This window comes from Oncorhynchus nerka, linkage group LG2, assembly GCF_034236695.1.
Source record: "Oncorhynchus nerka isolate Pitt River linkage group LG2, Oner_Uvic_2.0, whole genome shotgun sequence".
Classification (NCBI taxonomy): domain Eukaryota; kingdom Metazoa; phylum Chordata; class Actinopteri; order Salmoniformes; family Salmonidae; genus Oncorhynchus; species Oncorhynchus nerka.
Genome location: NC_088397.1, coordinates 97,059,212 through 97,071,022, shown reverse-complemented (window position 1 = coordinate 97,071,022; position 11,811 = coordinate 97,059,212).

Here is an 11,811-nt window from a genome sequence, read left to right as displayed (position 1 = left end):
TTTGGAACACAACCATGTATCCTTGCCATCACACGTCATACTGTTGTTGTTGTTGTTGTTGACGCAAATCATTCTACATCTCAATCTGGGGTCAGGTGGGTATCATTTGAAAGCCTGTATTGTATTGCCAACATGACTAGCTAAGTTACACAATACGATTTTAAAGGGTTAGGATTTAACAAGGCAATTCGGGGTAACGGGTCATCATTGGAATGGAGCCGCGGCAGATCTTCTTCACAATAAACAAACAGGCTCATTGTGTTCAGAACGACCCAGGACGTGACGCCATGTCATCTTGTGACTGTACTATCAAACACAGTGATCATAAACGTTGACAGAGTATATGACTTGAGTTTTATGATTTGGGAAATGTGAAGTGCACATTTGGACGGGTGTTTTGTCTTGTATGACGTCAGAGCTGTTTTTATTATAATCCTCAACGTCTCATCTTTCTAAATACACGGAGTCGTCTTTAATGTACAGCATTGTCCCTCACTCTGACAACACAACATTAGCAGACGTTGCCCAATCAGCAGAAGGGATAGGGGGAGGGGGGAGGGGGGGGGGGACTTCTTGTGATGCGCAGTGCTCAAGTTCAGATCGTCAGTCAGTCAAAACCCATATAGAGCTGTGAAGCACAGAGCCTGACCTCTGACCTCATGTATAGAATGTTACTGTACAGCCACTGAGCTCTGACCTCATGTATAGAATGTTACTGTACAGCCACTGACCTCTGACCTCATGTATAGAATGTTACTGTACAGCCACTGACCTCTGACCTCATGTATCGGATGTTACTGTACAGCCACTGAGCTCTGACCTCATGTATAGAATGTTACTGTACAGCCACTGACCTCTGACCTCATGTATCGGATGTTACTGTACAGCCACTGAGCTCTGACCTCATGTATAGAATGTTACTGTACAGCCACTGACCTCTGACCTCATGTATAGAATGTTACTGTACAGCCACTGACCTCTGACCTCATGTATAGAATGTTACTGTACAGCCACTGACCTCTGACCTCATGTATCGGATGTTACTGTACAGCCACTGACCTCTGACCTCATGTATAGAATGTTACTGTACAGCCACTGAGCTCTGACTGTACAGCCACTGCGTTCCAATATAAGCGTTTATCAGTGCCCGAATCGGCCATTTTCAACCCCTTTGTGGGTACGAGTGTAAAGGGCTAAGGATTATGTTTTGAAAATGTTAAATAGATGGAAAATATCTAAAGAAAGTATTAAACAACAAGTTTCCATAAAAAAAGAATAAAGTATAAGAGACAGATGAAATGTTAACTAGTGAAATGACATCTCGTTTAACTTAGAGTTTCTAGAAAATATAATTTGACATTTCGCATCACATATTATTATTATTATGTAGTGATTTCTCTCTTTTGACTAGATAAGAAACACTTAGAGGTCAACTGGACTGGTCTGCCTCTGGCCACTTAGAGGTCAACTGGACTGGTCTGCCTCTGGCCACTTAGAGGTCAACTGGACTGGTCTGCCTCTGGCCACTTAGAGGTCAACTGGACTGGGTCAACTGGACTCTGGCCACTCAACTGGACCACTTAGAGGTCAACTGGACTGGTCAACTGGACCTGCCTCTGGCCACTTAGAGGTCAACTGGACTGGTCTGCCTCTGGCCACTTAGAGGTCAACTGGACTGGTCTGCCTCTGGCCACTTAGAGGTCAACTGGACTGGTCTGCCTCTGGCCACTCAACTGGACCTGGTCTGCCTCTGGCCACTTAGAGGTCAACTGGACCGGTCTGCCTCTGGCCACTGGGTCAACTGGACCTCTGCCTCTGGCCACTTAGAGGTCAACTGGACCGGTCTGCAACTCTGGGCCACTTAGAGGTCAACTGGACCGGTCTGCCTCTGGCCACTTAGAGGTCAACTGCCTCTGACCAACTGGACCGGTCTGCCTCTGGCCACTTAGAGGTCAACTGGACTCTGCCTGGCCACTTAGAGGTCAACTGGACCGGTCTGCCTCTGGCCACTTAGCAACTGGACTGGTCTGCCTCTGGCCAGAGGTCAACTGGACCGGTCTGCCTCTGGCCACTTCTGGCCAGAGGTCAACTGGACTGGTCTGGACCTCTGGCCACTTAGAGGTCAACTGGACTGGTCTGCCTCTGGCCACTTAGCCCAGGTCAACTGGACTGGTCTGCCTCTGGCCACTTAGAGGTCAACTGGACCGGTCTGCCTCTGGCCACTTAGAGGTCAACTGGACCGGTCTGCCTCTGAGCAACTGGACTGGTCTGCCTCTGGCCAGAGGGTCAACTGGACTGGTCTGCCTCTGGCCACAACTGGACTGGTCTGCCTCTGGCCACTCAACTGGACTGGTCTGCCTCTGGCCACTTAGAGGTCAACTGGCCTCTGGCCACTGGTCTGCCTCTGCCTCTGGCCACTTAGAGGTCAACTGGACTGGTCTGCCCACTCTCAACTGGACCACTTAGAGGTCAACTGGACTGGTCTGCAACAACTGGACTGGTCTGCCTCTGGCCACAACTGGAGGTCAACTGGACTGGTCTGCCTCTGGCCACTTAGAGGTCAACTGGACTGGTCTGCCTCTGGCCACTTAGAGGTCAACTGGACTGGTCTGCCTCTGGCCACTTTAGAGGTCAACTGGACTGGTCTGCAACTGGACTGGCCTGCCTCTGGCTTTAGAGGTCAACTGGACCGGTCTGCCTCTGGCCACTTAGAGGTCAACTGGACTGGTCTGCCTCTGGCCACTTAGAGGTCAACTGGACTGGTCTGCCTCTGGCCACTTAGAGGTCAACTGGACTGGTCTGCCTCTGGCCACTTAGAGGTCAACTGGACTGGTCTGCCTCTGGCCACTTAGAGGTCAACTCAACTGGGTCACTGGTCTGCCTCTGGCCACTTAGAGGTCAACTGGACTGGTCTGCCTCTGGCCACTTAGAGGTCAACTGGACTGGTCAACTGGACCTCTGGCCACTTCAGAGGTCAACTGGACTGGTCTGCCTCTGGCCACTTAGAGGTCAACTGGACTGGTCTGCCTCTGGCCACTTAGAGGTCAACTGGACTGGTCTGCCTCTGCCTCTGCCACTTAGAGGTCAACTGGACTCTGGGCCACTCTGCCTCTGGCCACTTAGAGGTCAACTGGACTGGTCTGCCTCTGGCCACAACTGGAGGTCAACTGGCCACTGGTCTGGACCTCTGGCCACTTAGAGGTCAACTGGACCGGTCTGCCTCTGGCCACTTAGAGGTCAACTGGACTGGTCTGGTCTGCCTGCCTCTGGCCACTTAGAGGTCAACTGGACCGGTCTGCCTCTGGCCACTTAGAGGTCAACTGGACTGGTCTGCCTCTGGCCACTTAGAGGTCAACTGGACCGGTCTGCCTCTGGCCACTTAGAGGTCAACTGGACCGGTCTGCCTCTGGCCACTTAGAGGTCAACTGGACTGGTCTGCCTCTGGCCACTTAGAGGTCAACTGGACTGGTCTGCCTCTGGCCACTTAGAGGTCAACTGGACTGGTCTGCCTCTGGCCACTTAGAGGTCAACTGGACTGGTCTGCCTCTGGCCACTTAGAGGTCAACTGGACTGGTCTGCCTCTGGCCACTGGTGGACTGGTCTGCCTCTGGCCACTTAGAGGTCAACTGGGTCTGCCTCTGGCCACTGGTCTGCCTCTGGCCACTTAGAGGTCAACTGGACTGGTCTGCCTCTGGCCACTTAGAGGTCAACTGGACTCACTTAGAGGTCAACTGGACTGGTCAACTGGACCTCTGCCTCTGGCCACTTAGAGGTCAACTGGACTGGTCTGCCTCTGGCCACTTAGAGGTCAACTGGACTCTGCCTCTGGCCAACTGGACTGGTCTGCCTCTGGCCACTTAGAGGTCAACTGGACTGGTCTGCCTCTGGCCACTTAGAGGTCAACTGGACTGGTCTGCCTCTGGCCACTTAGAGGTCAACTGGACTGGTCTGCCTCTGGCCACTGGTCAACTGGACTGGTCTGCCTGGCCACTTAGAGGTCAACTGGACTGGTCTGCCTCTGGCCACTTAGAGGTCAACTGGACTGGTCAACTGGACCGGTCTGCCTCTGGCCACTTAGAGGTCAACTGGACTGGTCTGCCTCTGGCCACTTAGAGGTCAACTGGACTGGTCTGCCTCTGGCCACTTAGAGGTCAACTGGACCGGTCTGCCTCTGGCTGGCCTGGACTGGTGGACCGGTCTGCCTCTGGCCACTTAGAGGTCAACTGGGCCACTGGTCAACTGGACCTCTGGGCCACTTAGAGGTCAACTGGACTCTGCCTCTGTCAACTGGACCTCTGCCTCTGGCCACTTAGAGGTCAACTGGACTGGTCTGCCTCTGGCCACTTAGAGGTCAACTGGACTGGTCTGCCTCTGGCCACTGAGTCAACTGGACCTCTGCCTCTGCCACTTAGAGGTCAACTGGACTGGTCTGCCTCTGGCCACTTAGAGGTCAACTGGACTGGTCTGCCTCTGGCCACTTAGAGGTCAACTGGACTGGTCTGCCTCTGGCCACTTAGAGGTCAACTGGACTGGTCTGCCTCTGGCCACTTAGAGGTCACTTAGAGGTCTGGACTGGTCTGCCTCTGGCCTGGACTTAGAGGTCAACTGGACTGGTCTGCCTCTGGCCACTTAGAGGTCAACTGGACTGGTCTGCCTCTGGCCACTTAGAGGTCAACTGGACTGGTCTGCCTCTGGCCACTTAGAGGTCAACTGGACTGGTCTGCCTCTGGCCACTTAGAGGTCAACTGGACTGGTCTGCCTCTGGCCACTTAGAGGTCAACTGGGTCAACTGGACTGGTCTGCCTCTGGCCACTTTAGAGGTCAACTGGACTTGCCTGGCCATCTGGACCACTGGCCAAAGAGGTCAACTGGACTGGTCTGCCTCTGGCCACTTTAGAGGTCAACTGGACTGGTCTGCTGGCCATCTGAGGTCAACTGGACTGGTCTGCCTCTGGCCACTTAGAGGTCAACTGGACTGGTCTGCCTCTGGCCACTTTAAGGTCAACTGGACTGGTCTGCCTCTGGCCACTTTAAGGTCAACTGGACTTCCTGATCTGGCCACTTAAAGGTCAACTGGACTTCCTGATCTGGCCACTTTAAGGTCAACTGGACTTCCTGATCTGGCCACTTTAAGGTCAACTGGACTTCCTGATCTGGCCTCGTTTAAGAAATGCAGCAGCAAGGTAAACTGTGGTTTGATGTGGGTGTTTCTTGGGTGTGTCTTTTCCATTCAATCACACAACAAACAAGTGCATCAGTGAGTACAGTGAGGTAAGCTAAGCTAGCTTCACTATGGAGAGAACAACGTTTTGAAGAATTCCCTTCTGACTGACTCTCCATGGTCAGCTGATGATCACAAGGTCAGCTGATGGTCACATGGTCAGCTGATGGTCACAAGGTCAGCTGATTCAGTTCTATGTGTAGGCTAAATCCTGCGCTGACCTTGTGTTTAGCCAAGCTGACCGCAGCTAGCTAGCATAGCTGGGTGAATGCTGCAGCTGGCAATCATCTCTAGCTGATATTTCTGGCAAATCAGTTAAGACGAGAAAGCGCAAGGAGCCCGTGTCTAGAATGGGTTTTTATAAGACACTCGCTCTACAACGCCTTGAATTTAGTTTCATCTCTTCATGTAAATACTGCTGAAAATCAGTGGAAACAATATCAACTGCTGTGAGTTGAATGCCTGCAGTCTTCAGTCAGCTCGGCTGTCCTACAACACAACATTACATAACTGGCTGCAGATGTAGGATCTTAATTTGAGACAGTTTACTACTTTACTACTAATTATGTGAATTATAATGAATAGAAAATGTTTCATTAGGGCAAATCAAGTCTGACATTTTTAAGTGGCAATTACAAACTTCGAATACACTACAAGTTTACATTTGCTGCTTTGCAGAAAAATTCTCAGCAACAAAAGAGTTATCAAATTAAGATCCTACATCTGTAGTTTTGTCTCCACTGTTATGGGGGCAGAAGGTTAAATACACAACATGTAATTGACGGGATTGGAACCAGGTGTGATGGAAGACCAGTCAAAACCAATGGAAAATGAAAAATGAATCGGAGATGGCTAGAAGGTCGGTGACGTCGACCGCCGAACACCCCCCCACCACCACCACACCCCAATGTGCTTCTAAAGACAGCAGAGTATGAATTACACCATGGAGGGGATGGGGGGGGAGAGCAGGTCTCTGTATTGGGTGGACGCACTTACATTAAATTACATTATAGGCCTAATAATAAAGACGTCATTTAAACTGTAAAAATGTATTACCTTTTAATGTGGCATGAAGACAACCATATAATAATATATAATATAATATATATATAATAATATATAATATAATATATATATAATAATATATAATATAATATATATATAATAATATATAATATAATATATATATAATAATATATAATATAATATATATATAATAATATATAATATAATATATATATAATAATATATAATATAATATAATATAATAATATATAATATAATATATATATAATAATATATAATATAATATATATATAATAATTGGAAATAAAAATATAATAATATTTAAACAAATCACTCTAAAATTATCATTCTAGCATCCAAACTGCATGTATAGTCTTACTCACGCCATTTGATGAATGGAAATAAAAATGACCATGAACTTCCAATAGGCCGACCGGTAGCCTGTAAAACAATAGTAGCCTGTAAAACAATAGTAGCCTGTAAAACAATAGTAGCCTGTAAAACAGCCTGTAAAACAATAGTAGCCTGTAAAACAGCCTGTAAAACAATAGTAGCCTGTAAAACAGCCTGTAAAACAATAGTAGCCTGTAAAACAATAGTAGCCTGTAAAACAATAGTAGCCTATTGGTGTCTAGCTGTTGGCTAGTTGTCTAGTGATGTTGGTGTCTAGTTGTAGGCTAGTTGTCTAGTGATATTGGTGTCTAGTTGTCTAGTGATATTGGTGTCTAGTGATATTGGTGTCTAGCTGTTTATTATGGATCCCCATTAGTTCCTGCAAAGGCAGCAACTAATGTTCCTGGGGTTTATTATGGATCCCCACGAGTTCCTGCCAAGGCAGCAGCTACTCTCTATGGGGTTTATTATGGATCCCCATTAGTACCTGCCAAGGCAGCAGCTACTCTTCCTGGGGTTTATTGTGGATCCTCATTAGTTCCTGCCAAGGCAGCAGCTGTTCTTCCTGGGGTTTATTATGGATCCCCATTAGTTCTTGATACCAAGATGGCAGCTACCCTTCCTGGGGTTTATTATGGATCCTCATTCGTTCCTGCCAAGGCAGCAGCTACTCTTCCTGGGGTTTATTATGGATCCGCATTAGTTCCTGCCAAGGCAGCAGCTACTCTTCCTGGGGTTTATTATGGATCCCCATTAGTTCCTGCCAAGGCAGCAGCTGTTCTTCCTGGGGTTTATTATGGATCCCCATTAGTTCCTGTCAAGGCAGCAGCTAATCTTCCTGGGGTTTAATATGGATCCCCATTTCTTTCTGCCAAGGCAGCAACTACTCTTCCTGGGGTTTATTATGGATGATATACCTCTATACTGCTATGACATGATATACCTCTATACTGCTATGACATGATATACCTCTATACTGCTATGACATGATATAACTCTATATATATATATATAAAAAAAAAAAAAGAGAGAGAGAGCGAGAGAGAGTGGGGCAGATAACAAGATTTGGCTGCATGTTTTGTGCTGTGTATCTGTCGTCACACCCCCCACAGCAGTGGGCCACACACGCACGCACACGCATGGATACAGGCACACACACACAGCTGTTCCCAGGAAGCTGAAGGTGGATTGGCCAATCACATACTCTCTACCAAGGATGAAGTCTGCAGCTCAGGTGAACTCTCATTAGTTGGCCACAGATTCCAGATGAACTAGATCAAGGCTTTCATCAACTTGTAGCACCTGTACATAGCCTACCTATAATTTAGCCCAAACAACTACCTCTTTCCCTACTGTATTTAATTAATTAATTTATTTATTTTGCTCCTTTGCACCCCATTATTTTTATTTCTACTTTGCACATTCTTCCATTGCAAATCTACCATTCCAGTGTTTTACTTGCTATATTGTATTTACTTTGCCACCATGGCCTTTTTTTTGCCTTTACCTCCCTTATCTCACCTCATTTGCTCACATCGTATATAGACTTGTTTATACTGTATTATTGACTGTATGTTTGTTTTACTCCATGTGTAACTCTGTGTCGTTGTATCTGTCGAACTGCTTTGCTTTATCTTGGCCAGGTCGCAATTGTAAATGAGAACTTGTTCTCAACTTGCCTACCTGGTTAAATAAAGGTGTTCTCAACTGGCCTACCTGGTTAAATAAAGGTGTTCTCAACTTGCCTACCTGGTTAAATAAAAGTGAGAAAAAAAAGAAAAGAAAAATCAACTCAGATTAACTCTCGTTATTCGGCCACAAACTCCAGATTAAAGGGTAGGTAAGCATAAAGGTAACCACATGTATTTGCGTTAGTACACACGTCAAAAATCCCAATGCAAAGTTACATCTCACTTTTCTATCTTTGGAGTTATTACACAAAACCAATCAGAATTCCCGAAGAATGACAAACTCATGTCGGAATTGTTCATTTCTGGGGTGTGATTTAATATGGAGGACCCAGCAAGCCAGGCTATTCCATATAGTGTAAATATCAAAAGAAAATAACTTAAAATGTATAACTTCAAATTAAACCAGATCATTTGCACTCATGAACACTAGCTTCAATTCCATTTTCTGCCAATTTACAAGCAAATATTAGCCCTTACCAGCCTGCTAGCCCAACTAGCCTTCTAACGTTAGCCCTACTAACCTGCTAACGTTAGCCCTACTAGCCTGCTAACGTTAGCCCTACTAGCCTGCTAACGTTAGCCCTACCAGCCTGCTAACGTTAGCCCTACCAGCCTGCTAACGTTAGCCCAACCAGCCTTCCGTGCTACTAACCTGCTACGTTAGCCTGCTAACGTTAGCCTTACTAGCCTGCTAACGTTAGCCCTACTAGCCTGCTAACGTTAGCCCTACCAGCCTGCTAACGTTAGCCCAACTAGCCTTCTAACGTTAGCCCTACTAACCTGCTAACGTTAGCCCTACCAGCCTGCTAACGTTAGCCCTACTAGCCTGCTAACGTTAGCCATACTAGCCTGCTAACGTTAGCCCGACCAGCCTGCTAACCTGCTAACGTTAGCCCTACTAGCCTGCTAACGTTAGCCCTACTAGCTTGCTAACAGGCTCCCACTATATAACACAGCCACAAAGTCTGCGAAGAGCATGACGTTAACCAGCTTGAGCTAGCAAACAAACTCGGTAGCACAGAGTAGATCCTCCATATGACGTTGATAAATAGTGATTTGTAGGTAGTTTAGAAGTTATCCGGGAAAAAAAGTTATCTTGAAATATGTAACAACCCCAAAACATAACTATGTTTGTACTTTTAGGTAATCAGATCTAACTACAGCTAAGTTACTAAGTCTTTGACCATACTGTTGTTAAATTGGTGAGAAAAAACTCATGCTTCCTACCCTTTAACTAGATGAAGGCATTGATAAACTCAGATAAATTCTTGTTAGTTGGCCACAGACTCCAGATGAACTATACTGAACTAACTATATTTCTCTATTTATAGCAACATGAGTAATTCAACTGAGTTACAGTTCATATAAGGAAATCAGACAATTGAAATCAATTCATTAGGCCCTAATCTATTGATTTCACATGACTGGGCCTGGGAGCAGCCATGGGTGGGCCTGAGAGGGCATAGAACCACCCACTGGGGAGCAAGGTCCAGCCAATCAGAATTCGTTTTTCCCCACATGGTTAGCAGATGTTATTGGTCACATACACATGGTTAGCAGATGTTATTGGTCACATGCACATGGTTAGCAGATGTTATTGGTCACATGGTTAGCAGATGTTATTGGTCACATACACATGGTTAGCAGATGTTATTGGTCACATGCACATGGTTAGCAGATGTTATTGGTCACATACACATGGTTAGCAGATGTTATTGGTCACATACACATGGTTAGCAGATGTTATTTGTCACATGGTTAGCAGATGTTATTTGTCACATACACGTGGCTAGCAGATGTTATTGGTCACATACACATGGTTAGCAGATGTTATTGGTCACATGGCTAGCAGATGTTATTTGTCACATACACGTGGCTAGCAGATGTTATTTGTCACATACACATGGTTAGCAGATGTTATTGGTCACATACACATGGTTAGCAGATGTTATTGGTCACATACACATGGTTAGCAGATGTTATTTGTCACATACACGTGGCTAGCAGATGTTAATGTGAGTGTAGCGAAATGCTTGTGCTTCTAGTTTCGACAGTGTAGTAATATCTAACAAGTACGTATCGTAGACTCATCAACAGAGATGTTAGCATATTCCATAGATTTCTGTAAGTCTTTAGCGGACACTCTGGGATTCTTCTTAACCTCATTAAACAGTCTGCGCCGTGCTCTTGCAGTCATCTTTGCAGGACGGCCATTACTAGGGACAGTAGCAACCGTGCTGAACTTTCTCCATTTATAGACAATATGTCTTACCGTGGACTGATGAACGTCAAGGCTTTTAGAGATACTTTTGGTTCACATCAGGCAATGCTTCTTGTGAATAGCAAACTCAAATTTTGTGAGTGTTTTTTATAGGGCAAGGCAGCTCTAACCAACATCTCCAATCTCGTCTCATTGATTGGACTCCGGGTTAGCTGACTCCTGACTCCAACTAGCTTTTGGAGAAGTCATTAGCCTAGGGGGTGCACGTACTTTTTCCAACATACACTGTGAATGTTTAAATTATGTTTTCAATATAGACAAGAAAAATACAATAATTTGTGTGTTATTAGTTTAAGCCCACGGTGTTTGTCTATTGTTGTAACATAGATGAAGATCAGATGAAATTTTATGACCCAATTTATGCAGAAATCCAGGTCATTCCAAAGGGGTCACATATTTCTTCTTGACACTGTAGTTCCTGTTCAACCATTTTAAGTCTCACTGAGCATGTTTCCTGTCACACACACACACACACACACACACACACACACACACACACACACACACACACACACACACACACACACACACACACACACACACACACACACACACACACACACACACACGACCAGGTGACTACAGGCCATGTGGTACTGAGTGAGGCGGTGTGTGTGTGACTGGGTTGAACTGAGGCAAGAGAGTGATCCATTCACACTGTACATGGCTCACATCAATGGAAATGTACGCTGAACAGCAGCTCCCTCCCTCCCCTCTCTCTCTCTCTCTCTCTCTCTCTTAATCTCTATATTTGTCTCTCCCTCTCCCATCTCACCATTTCCTCTCCCTCTTACACTTTCAGTCACTGGCTCTCTTTCACATCCACCCACTCCCTCTCTCCCTCGCTGTGTCTCTATTCAAATGATATCCAACAAGCTGAATGAGAGCTGTGACCTCATGTCTCCTCTCCTCTCTGCGGTATCCGCCACTGTGCTGTACAGTGCTGAACGACTTACTTTGCTCGGCTCTGTTGCTGTTCCTACTGATCAACGGGAACTCTAATCTGGATGTGTGTGTCCTTTAGATCGGGAGAGAGAGAGAGAGAGAGAGAGATGCAGAATTCAGAAAAAAATATCCTCTGAGTACAACGTAAAACACAAAATAATGCATGCAGAGAGCCCAATTATGGCTTATGACGATACCAGCTAATTATCAACTCTCCAGAAAAAGAGCCATTAAATTCTACAACCACCTAAAAG